The 9,532-nt window shown below is 33.3% G+C and overlaps 1 non-coding gene across 1 annotated transcript; it reads left to right on the top strand.

Moving 5' to 3' along the window:
• The first annotated feature begins 503 nt into the window (after nucleotides 1–503).
• On the top strand, nucleotides 504–607 carry LOC130971717 (small nucleolar RNA R71). Its single transcript, XR_009082930.1, has one exon. It is a non-coding gene; the product is annotated as a small nucleolar RNA R71 (small nucleolar RNA).
• The last annotated feature ends 8,925 nt before the right edge of the window (nucleotides 608–9,532 follow it).

The following is a 9,532-nucleotide window of genomic DNA, read 5'->3' as shown; positions in this document are numbered from 1 at the left end:
TGTTTCTTCCACCATTGTTATTGAAACCTTGTTGAGGTCTCTCGTGATTCTTCCATGAAAGATTTGGGTGATTTCTCCATGAAGAATTATAGGTGTTACCATAGGGTTCTCCTAGGTAATTTACCTCTTCCATGGAAGGGTTCTCAGGATCATAAGCTTCTTCCTCAGATGAAGCTTCCTTAGTACTGTTTGGTGCATTCTGCATTCCAGACAGACTTTGAGAAATCAAATTGACTTGTTGAGTCAATATTTTATTCTGAGCCAATATGGCATTCAGAGTGTCAATCTCAAGAACTCCTTTCTTCTGACTAGTCCCATTGTTCACAGGATTTCTTTCAGAAGTATACATGAATTGGTTATTTGCAACCATTTCAATCAATTCTTGAGCTTCAGTAGGCGTCTTCTTCAGATGAAGAGATCCTCCAGCAGAGCTATCCAAAGACATCTTGGATAGTTCAGAGAGACCATCATAGAAAATACCTATGATGCTCCATTCAGAAAGCATGTCAGATGGACATCTTCTGATTAATTGTTTGTATCTTTCCCAAGCTTCATAGAGGGATTCTCCATCCTTCTGTCTGAAGGTTTGGACTTCCACTCTAAGCTTACTCCATCTTTGTGGTGGAAAGAACTTTGCCAAGAAGGCATTGACTAGCTTTTCCCATGAGTCCAGGCTTTCTTTAGGTTGAGAGTCCAACCATATTCTAGCTCTGTCTCTTACAGCAAAAGGGAATAGCATCAGTCTATAGACTTCAGGGTCAACCCCATTAGTCTTGACTGTGTCACAGATTTGCAAGAATTCAGCTAAAAACTGATGAGGATCTTCCATTGGAAGTCCATGGAACTTGCAATTCTGTTGCATTAGAGAAACTAATTGAGGCTTAAGCTCAAAGTTGTTTGCTCCAATGGCAGGGATAGAGATGCTTCTCCCATAAAAATCAGGAGTAGGTGCAGTAAAGTCACCCAGCACCTTCCTTGCATTGTTTGCATTGTTGTTGTTTTCTGCTGCCATGTTTTCTTCCTTGAAGAATTCGGTCAGGTCCTCTAAAGAGAGTTGTGCTTTGGCTTCTCTTAGCTTTCTCTTCAAAGTCCTTTCAGGTTCAGGATCAGCTTCAACAAGAATGCCTTTGTCCTTGCTCCTGCTCATATGAAAGAGAAGGGAACAAGAAAATGTGGAATCCTCTATGTCACAGTATAGAGATTCCTTTAAGTGTCAGAGGAAAAGAGAAATAGAAAGAAGAAGGAGAAGGAAAATTCGAACTTCAATTGGATAATGTTCGAATTGTGCATTTAGAAGGAGTAGTACTCCATAATTAGAAGGATGTGGGAAGGAGGGAAGAGAATTTTCGAAAATCAAGTGAAAAATTTTGAAATTATTTTGAAAAACATTAATTAATTTTCGAAAATAAAAGTGGAAAAGAAATTAAGTGATTTTTGAAAAAGAATTTGAAATTAGAAATTAAAAAGATTTGATTGAAAACTGTTTTGAAAAAGATGTGGTTAAAAAGATTTAATTGAAAAGTTATGAGTTTAAAAAAAGATGGGATTGAGAAGATATGATTTGAAAACATTTTTAAAAGATATGATTTGAAAACCATTTGAAAAGATATGATTTTAAAAAAGAATGACTTGCCTAACAAGGAAAGATATGATTTGAAACATTCAAACCTTTCTCAACAGAAAAGGTAACAATCTTGTGATGTTCAATCAAATCATTAATTGTTAGTAAGTATCTTTTAAAAAGGAAAGAAATTGATTTTGAAAACATTTGATTGAAAAGATTTGATTTGAAAAAGATTTGATTTTGAAAAACTAAAAAAAATTTGATTTTGAAAACAAAATCTTCCCCCTGCACCATCCTGGCGTTAAACGCCCAGAATGGTATACATTCTGGCGTTTAACGCCCAAAATGCACCCTTTTTGGGCGTTAAACGCCCAACCAGGTACCCTGGCTGGCGTTTAAACGCCAGTCTGCCTTCTTCACTGGGCATTTTTGAATGCTCAGCTTTTTCTGTATAATTCCTCTGCAGCATGTTTTGAATCTTCAATTCTTTGTATCATTGACTTGAAAGGACACAAATTAAAAATATTTTGGATTTTTGATAATCAAAATGCAAAAGGAATCAATTAACAATGCATGCAAGACACCAAACTTAGCAGTTTGTGTACTACTGACACTAACAACATGAAAATGCATATGAGACACACAAAATACTTCAAGTCAATAGAATTCAAAGATCAAAACAAAGAAATATATGCATGGATTCGAAAAATATAACAAAAACATGCATTTGACACTAAACTTAAGATGAGACTCTAGACTCAAACAAGAAATATTTTTGGGATTTTATGGTTTTGCAAATTTTTTTGTATTTTTCGAAAATTAAGTGAAAAAAAGTATCAAAATTCTTAATGAGAATTCCAGGAATCAGTGCAATGCTAGTCTAAGGCTCCGGTCCAGGAATTAGACATGGCTTCACAGCCAGCCAAGCTTTCAAAGAAAGCTTCGGTCCAAAACACTAGACATGACCAAAGGTCAGCCAAGCCTTAGCAAATCACTGCTCCAAAAGCAAGATTGATACGAAATCAACAAGCTCTTGTGGTGATAAGTTGAAACCTCGGTCCAATCAGATTAGACATGGCTTCTCAGCCAGCCAGATCTCAACAAATCATCATGAAACTCTAGAATTCACCTTCAAGAATTTCGAAAAAAAATACCTAATCTAAGCAACAAGATGAACCGTCAGTTGTCCAGCCTAAACAATCCCGGGCAATAACACCAAAAATTTGATGTTGTTGCCGGATCTTGGCTCTGATGTTACCAAAAGCTTGCTCAAAACATGAACAATCCCCGGCAACGGCGCCAAAAACTTGGTCGGGCGAAATTGTGAACAATACTTTTTCACAACTCAAATAATCCCTGGTAATGGCTCCAAAAACTTGGTGCGCTCAATACCATGGCATTACACAACTTCGCACAACTAACCAGCAAGTGCACTGGGTCGTCCAAGTAATAAAACCTTACGTGAGTAAGGGTCGATCCCACGGAGATTGTTAGTATTGAAGCAAGCTATGGTCATCTTGTAAATCTTAGTCAGGCAAACTCAGATGTATATGGTGATGAACGAAAATAACATAAAAGATAAAGATAGTGATACTTATGTATATCATTGGTGTAAGAGCTTCAGACAAGTGTATGAAGATGCCTTCCCTTCCGTCTCTCTGCTTTCCTACAGCCTTCATCCAATCCTTCTTACTCCTTTCCATGGCAAACTCGTATAGGGTCTCACTGTTGTCAGCAGCTACCTCCCATCCGCGCAGTGAAAGCTAATGCACACACTCTGTCACAGTGCTGCCAATCACCGGTTTGGTTCCCTCCCCTACCGGAATAGAATAACTCTTTTGCGTCTGTCACTAACGCCCAGTAGGTTACAGGTTTGAAGCACGTCACAGTCATTCAGTCATTGAATCCTACTCAGAACACCACAGACAAGGTTAGACCTTCCGGATTCTCTTGAATGCTGCCATCAGTTCTTGCCTATACCACGAAGACTCTGATCTCACGGAATGGCTGGCTCGTTTGTCAGGCGAGCACTCGGTTGTCAGGCGATCAACCATGCATCGTGCAATCAGGAATCCAAGAGATATTCACTAAAGCCTCGAATGCTTGTAGAACAAGAATGGTTGTCAGTCACCTTGTTCATAGGTTGAAGAACGAGTGATATCTTAGATAAAGAACAAGCGGAGTTGAATAGAAGAACAATAGTAATTGCATTAATACTCGAGGTACAGCAGAGCTTCACACCCTTAATCTATGGTGTGTAGAAACTCCACCGTTGAAAATACATAAGCATAAGGTCCAGGCATGGCCGAATGGCCAGCCTCCAAAGATCTAAGATAGCATAAAAGTGAAGATAGCTACCAAAGTCCACTAATACAATAGTAAAAGGTCCTATTAATAGTAAACTAGTAACCTAAGGTGTACAGAAATGAGTAAATGACATAAAAATCCACTTCCGGGCCCACTTGGTGTGTGCTTGGGCTGAACAATCAAGGAAATTCGTGTAGAGACCTTTTCTGGAGTTAAACGCCAGCTCCCATGCCAGTTTGGGCGTTTAACTCCAACTTTTATTCCTGTTCCGGCGTTTAACGCTGGAAATCCTGAGGCCGGATTGCTTCGCGGGTTTGGGCCATCAAATCTTGGACAAAGTATGGACTATTATATATTGCTGGAAAGCCCTGGATGTCTACTTTCCAACGCCGTTGAGAGCGCGCCAATTGGGCTTCTGTAGCTCCAGAAAATCCACTTCGAGTGCAGGGAGGTCAGAATCCAACAGCATCTGCAGTCCTTTTTGGTCTCTGAATCAGATTTTTGCTCAGGTCCCTCAATTTCAGCCAGAAAATACCTGAAATCACAGAAAAACACACAAACTCATAGTAAAGTCCAGAAAAGTGAATTTTAAATAAAAACTAATAAAAATGTACTAAAATCTAACTAAAAGATATCAAAAACATACTAAAAACAATGCCAAAAAGTATACAAATTATCCGCTCATCATTACTCCAAGGACAAGAAGCCATGAAGCGGGATACACTTGAGTTTGTGACCAATTTGACCAAGGTGGTGCACACTTTAGCCCACCAATGTTTGAATACTCAAGGTACTTCCGTGACCACATGTGAAAAGTCAAAAGAAGAACAAAGCATGAAGGAGAAATTGAAAAATCCGGTGGAGAAGGAGGAGTCGAATTTTGTGTTGGAACAATTGGAGGAGCCCATGATCATTGAAGAAAAGGAAGAGGTGGTTGAAGATTTAGGAGATGTTGAAAGTCCATGGGAATGTAGCATCATGGAGCACTCTTCCAAGAAGCTTGATATTGATGTTGAGGAGGGTGTGCAACCTTCAAGGCATATTTTTTTCCGTCAAATTGGGATTTATCAATATGCTTTTGCTGCAGAGTCGATCCGAGCAAGAAAGAGAACCAGATGCGAGCACAAATAAAACTTCTTCCGAGGGAAGCAAGTACACTGTCACAGTAAGTAACTCGTGTTGGTCATTGTCTCTGAGGGAAGCAAGTCACATCACCCATTTTTTTCAATGAAAAAGAACTAACACTAGTAATTTATTTATTTTACTTTTTCATCATCTATCATATGTGGATTGAGCACTAATAATAAAAAGTTAGGAATGACTTTAACATTTTGAATTTGGCTTATTTCTAAGCCAATTAAGGATAGAAGATAAGCATATATTCTAGGTGTGTTTAGTGGAAAGCTCGTATCTACATTTGTCTTTAGGAAAATTAAAGGCGAAACACCCCATGAAAGTCTCAATGTTGGAAACTAATTAAGTATATCTAAACAATTAATTTATATTTTATATCTGAATTTTTGCCTTGTTAAATAATTATTTTAATTTTTTATTTTTATAATTGCAAATGTCATTATAAATATTTTTTAATTATTTTTTTATATAATTATGCAGGATAATATTGAGGATGATAATGAAGATTAATCTGTTTATGATTGTAGTTTATTGGCTAAAATGGAGTAGTGTTCGGAATGAATATATGTATGGTTGACTAATAATTTTTATTAGAAGATATTTATGTAGGATATAATATTTTAATTTAGTTTTCCGTAGAGTATTAGTAGTAAATTCTAAGTGATCTCATGCTTATTTTGATAAAGCTATGCTTAATTTAGTGTGAGATGTATGAATATTCAAAATTAACTTCTATTCTAGTATTTTTGGATCATTGTAAATATATATTGTTTACAGATAATTTGTTATTTAAAAAAATTATTTAGTATAATTATATATTTATTTTTATTTTGTAATATTCAACTCATTTAAATAAAAATGCAGAATTATTATACATGTAATCATATTAACTATTATGTTGTATTAATAATTATTATATATATATATATATATATATATATATATATACAGAAAAAAAACAAGATCTAAGGCTACATTTATATACAGTAGCTATAGTATGCAAAAAAAAATAAAAAATAAGACCTAAGGTTACACTTATTTACAGTAGCTATAGTATACAAAAAAAGAGGGACCTAACGCTACGCTTATAAAAAGTAGCTATGTTATACAATGTGGCTACGCTTTACAAGTGATGCAGTAGCGTTGAAAAGCGTAGCCTATTCTGGAAAAATGAAAGCTGAAAAGCTTAGCCTTTGGTCTTGGATAGCATCACTTGAAAAGCGTAGCCTATTCCCAAAGCCAAAAGCGTAGCCCTTGGTGCAGAAAAGCGTAGCCTTTGAGAATAGGCAACGACCGAATAGGAATCACCCCCAAAAAGCGTAGCCGTAGCCCAAAAAGCGTAGCCGTAGCCTAAGGCATCATTTTTTTTCACTTTTAGCTACACTTTTCAAGTGTACCTGAATGGGTGTTTTTCTTGTAGTAAAATTTCGAGTTATCATATAATTTCAAAATTAAATTAATCTAATTTCACACTAATTGAACATACTAATTAAATTAACCTAACTAACTACTTAACTACCTAAAATTAAACTAATTCAACTAATTAATTAGCATAATTAACCATAATTATTCCATCAAATTTCCTAAAAAAAATCCCTAAATTAAACAAAAAAATTTTTAAAACATAAAAATTATCCAATCTACACTATGATAAAAAAAAATTATAAAATTTAATTTATTATAAAAAAATTAAAAGAAAGAAAAAAAGAAATAATACGTTAATCATTAATATATTTTTTATTTAATTTTTATAAATAAAAATAATTTAAAAATCTCTAATATTTTTTAGTTTTATACAATAAATTTAGTCAATTTATTTAAAAGAGGTAATAAAAAAATATATAAAAAATAAATGACTCTAACAAGTATTTAAAACACGAGACTCCCAACAAAAAAAATCTATCAATCCTACTTGGTTTTTAATGAATAAATTAACAATTTAACATATTATATAGATTTATTTCGTTACACAAAAAAAATATTAATAGAAGGACTAATAATTAATTTCACAAAAGTAAAAATTAGGACCAAAAAATGTATTTTTTTTTGTTGAGCATCTTGTTGTGTTTCGAAAGGATTGTCAAAAATCGTTTAAAATTTTTTATTGTAAAAAAATATGCACCTCTAATTATATGTGTAGTGAGTAGACCAATTAATATATCAATAGGAGAATTATTCTCTGTTTGAGTCTCTGATACCTTTCAGTCTTCAGACTGCAAATCAAAGATTATGACATTTATTCTAATCTAAAGATATATATCTAAAGTATAAAATCAAGGATCCACATTATGTTCATTAGTTCAATGCAAACTAATAAATCAGAATGTGTACCTAAAGTATAGAATAATAGAACCTTATGAATGCGTAACCAGAGTATTGATCATGAATAAGTATTAGGAATGTATTATTTTAATAAACAGATTAACAATTAAAAAACAAAACAAATGTTCATGTGTGAAAATTTCATGAACTATAAATTTTCACAAATTCTCACGTTTGGAACTTCTACTAATAACTGAACCAACGTAGAAACATACTTATTCTAAACAATGCCCTCAAAAATCCATTTTAAACGGAAAAATCAAACAAAATAATAACATTAAAATGCAATTTAAGAAACATAAGAAACACAAAGAAATTTGGAAAACTATGTGGTTATTATGAAAATTTCACAAAAAATAATTATTTTCTCACATAAGTTGTAACTAAGAAATTAAATTTATCTATATGAGTTTAAGAGAGTCTTTTAAATTAAAAAATAATAAACAAAAATTAGATTAGAAAATTTAATCAATTTGAATTTACAATTAAGAAATTGAGTGACATAATCATAAATATCTAATTCCATGATATGGTGAAATTAGTTGTCCTAATATTCATTTTATTTATTTGAACTCTCAATGCTAAATTCTTGTCTTTAATTTAATTTCTTTCTCATTTTAAAGTTTTATTATCCAAATAATAGTTTAATTAAATAAATTTTAATAATTAATAATTTTTTATAGAAATAATACTCCAATTATTATTTTATTACTTGAAACTATTAGTGCATTTACTAAACAGTGTGTCTAGCTCGCGCCATAAATATAAAAACATGCCCATAAATAATATAGTAAATAATGAAGAGAAGAAGAGAAGAAAGGGAATGAGTGTTTTTCAATTTTGGATTTGGTTGTGGGCTAGAACGAAGCCCAACCCACACCAAATGAACATCAAACTCCTTCGGGGTAAATGCATGACACAAAATACCCAAAAAAAATATGACACAGAAAAGTTAAAAAAAAAACTATAAAGTATAGTAGTAAGATCTATATTCCATTGATCCAATCATGAATCAGTTTGTATGGCAATGTTGATTCCAAATGTTTTTTTTTTTACCAAAGTTAAATTGTACGTTGACAGCGACGTTTGCATTTTCGCACAACATTTAACCAAGCAGCTTTAAAAAGTACACTATTCTGGCTGATTCTCTCTCTCTTCCGTTGAGGTAAATCCTAAAACTTTTTTTGAGGGCTGCCGCCGCCACCTCAATCTAGGCTGCGGTGGCCCTCCGATGCTCCTATCTCTCCCTTACCTCTTCCTCTTTGCTCCTGTTTTCTTAACTTTTCTCCCTTTTCGTCTCTTTCGCCTCCCCTTCTTCCTCCTTCTTTCTCCTTCTCTTCTGGTTCTGTTCTCCATTCACCTCCACCCATTTTGCTCCGTTATCTCTTCAACTTCTCCTCTCTTTTTTCTTTGTCTTCCTAATTTCTTGCTTTAATTTCTGTTTTCTGCTTTTTTAAAAGATTTAGATTTGAGATCCAAATTTAGATCTAAAATAATTTTCTTCGAACCTGAACTTAGCTCTGTGTTCCTGTTTGTATAATCTATTTGTGATTTTTCCCCCTTGTTTGTGGTGGCGTTTTGGTTCCTGTTATGGTTGTTGGTGGTGTTCTGATGATACAGATCTTTTCAGATCTTGAAGAAAAACTCAATGAAGAAATGGTTTCGTTTACAGAAAAACCTTCAGATTCAAAAAATATTTAGATTTATATGAAGAAGAAGATGTATCTTATGTTAGGAAATTATTTAATTTTCTAACTTATTTGGGGGCAATACATATATCAATTATAATCAAGGTTGCGAGAACCGGACCGGTCAATAAACCGGTGAGGTTACTGGTTTAATGGTTCATTGGTTCGACCGGGGTTCAACCGGTTTAATTAAATATTAAATAAAATTATTAAAAAACCTAAAAATAATTTTAAATATATAAATTCAATAATTTCTAACTTATTAAAAATTAAAATTTCACATAATAAATTATCCATTACTTAATATTAGAAATTCACAAACAACTTCAAACATAAAAGTTTATAACTAAACAAAAAAAATACACATAATGACAAACCCATAAACAATAATGACAAACCCATAAACAATGCAAACATAACAGCAACACTTCTTCCATGACCTTCAAGTGGGGCGGAAAATAAAGATTATTAGTTACATCAGCTTATGATGGAAGCATAATGCCAATTCAACATCTTG

This window comes from Arachis stenosperma, chromosome 3, assembly GCF_014773155.1.
Source record: "Arachis stenosperma cultivar V10309 chromosome 3, arast.V10309.gnm1.PFL2, whole genome shotgun sequence".
Taxonomy (NCBI): domain Eukaryota; kingdom Viridiplantae; phylum Streptophyta; class Magnoliopsida; order Fabales; family Fabaceae; genus Arachis; species Arachis stenosperma.
Note: the sequence above shows the minus strand (reverse complement) of the source record. Positions and strands in the feature narration are given on the sequence as shown.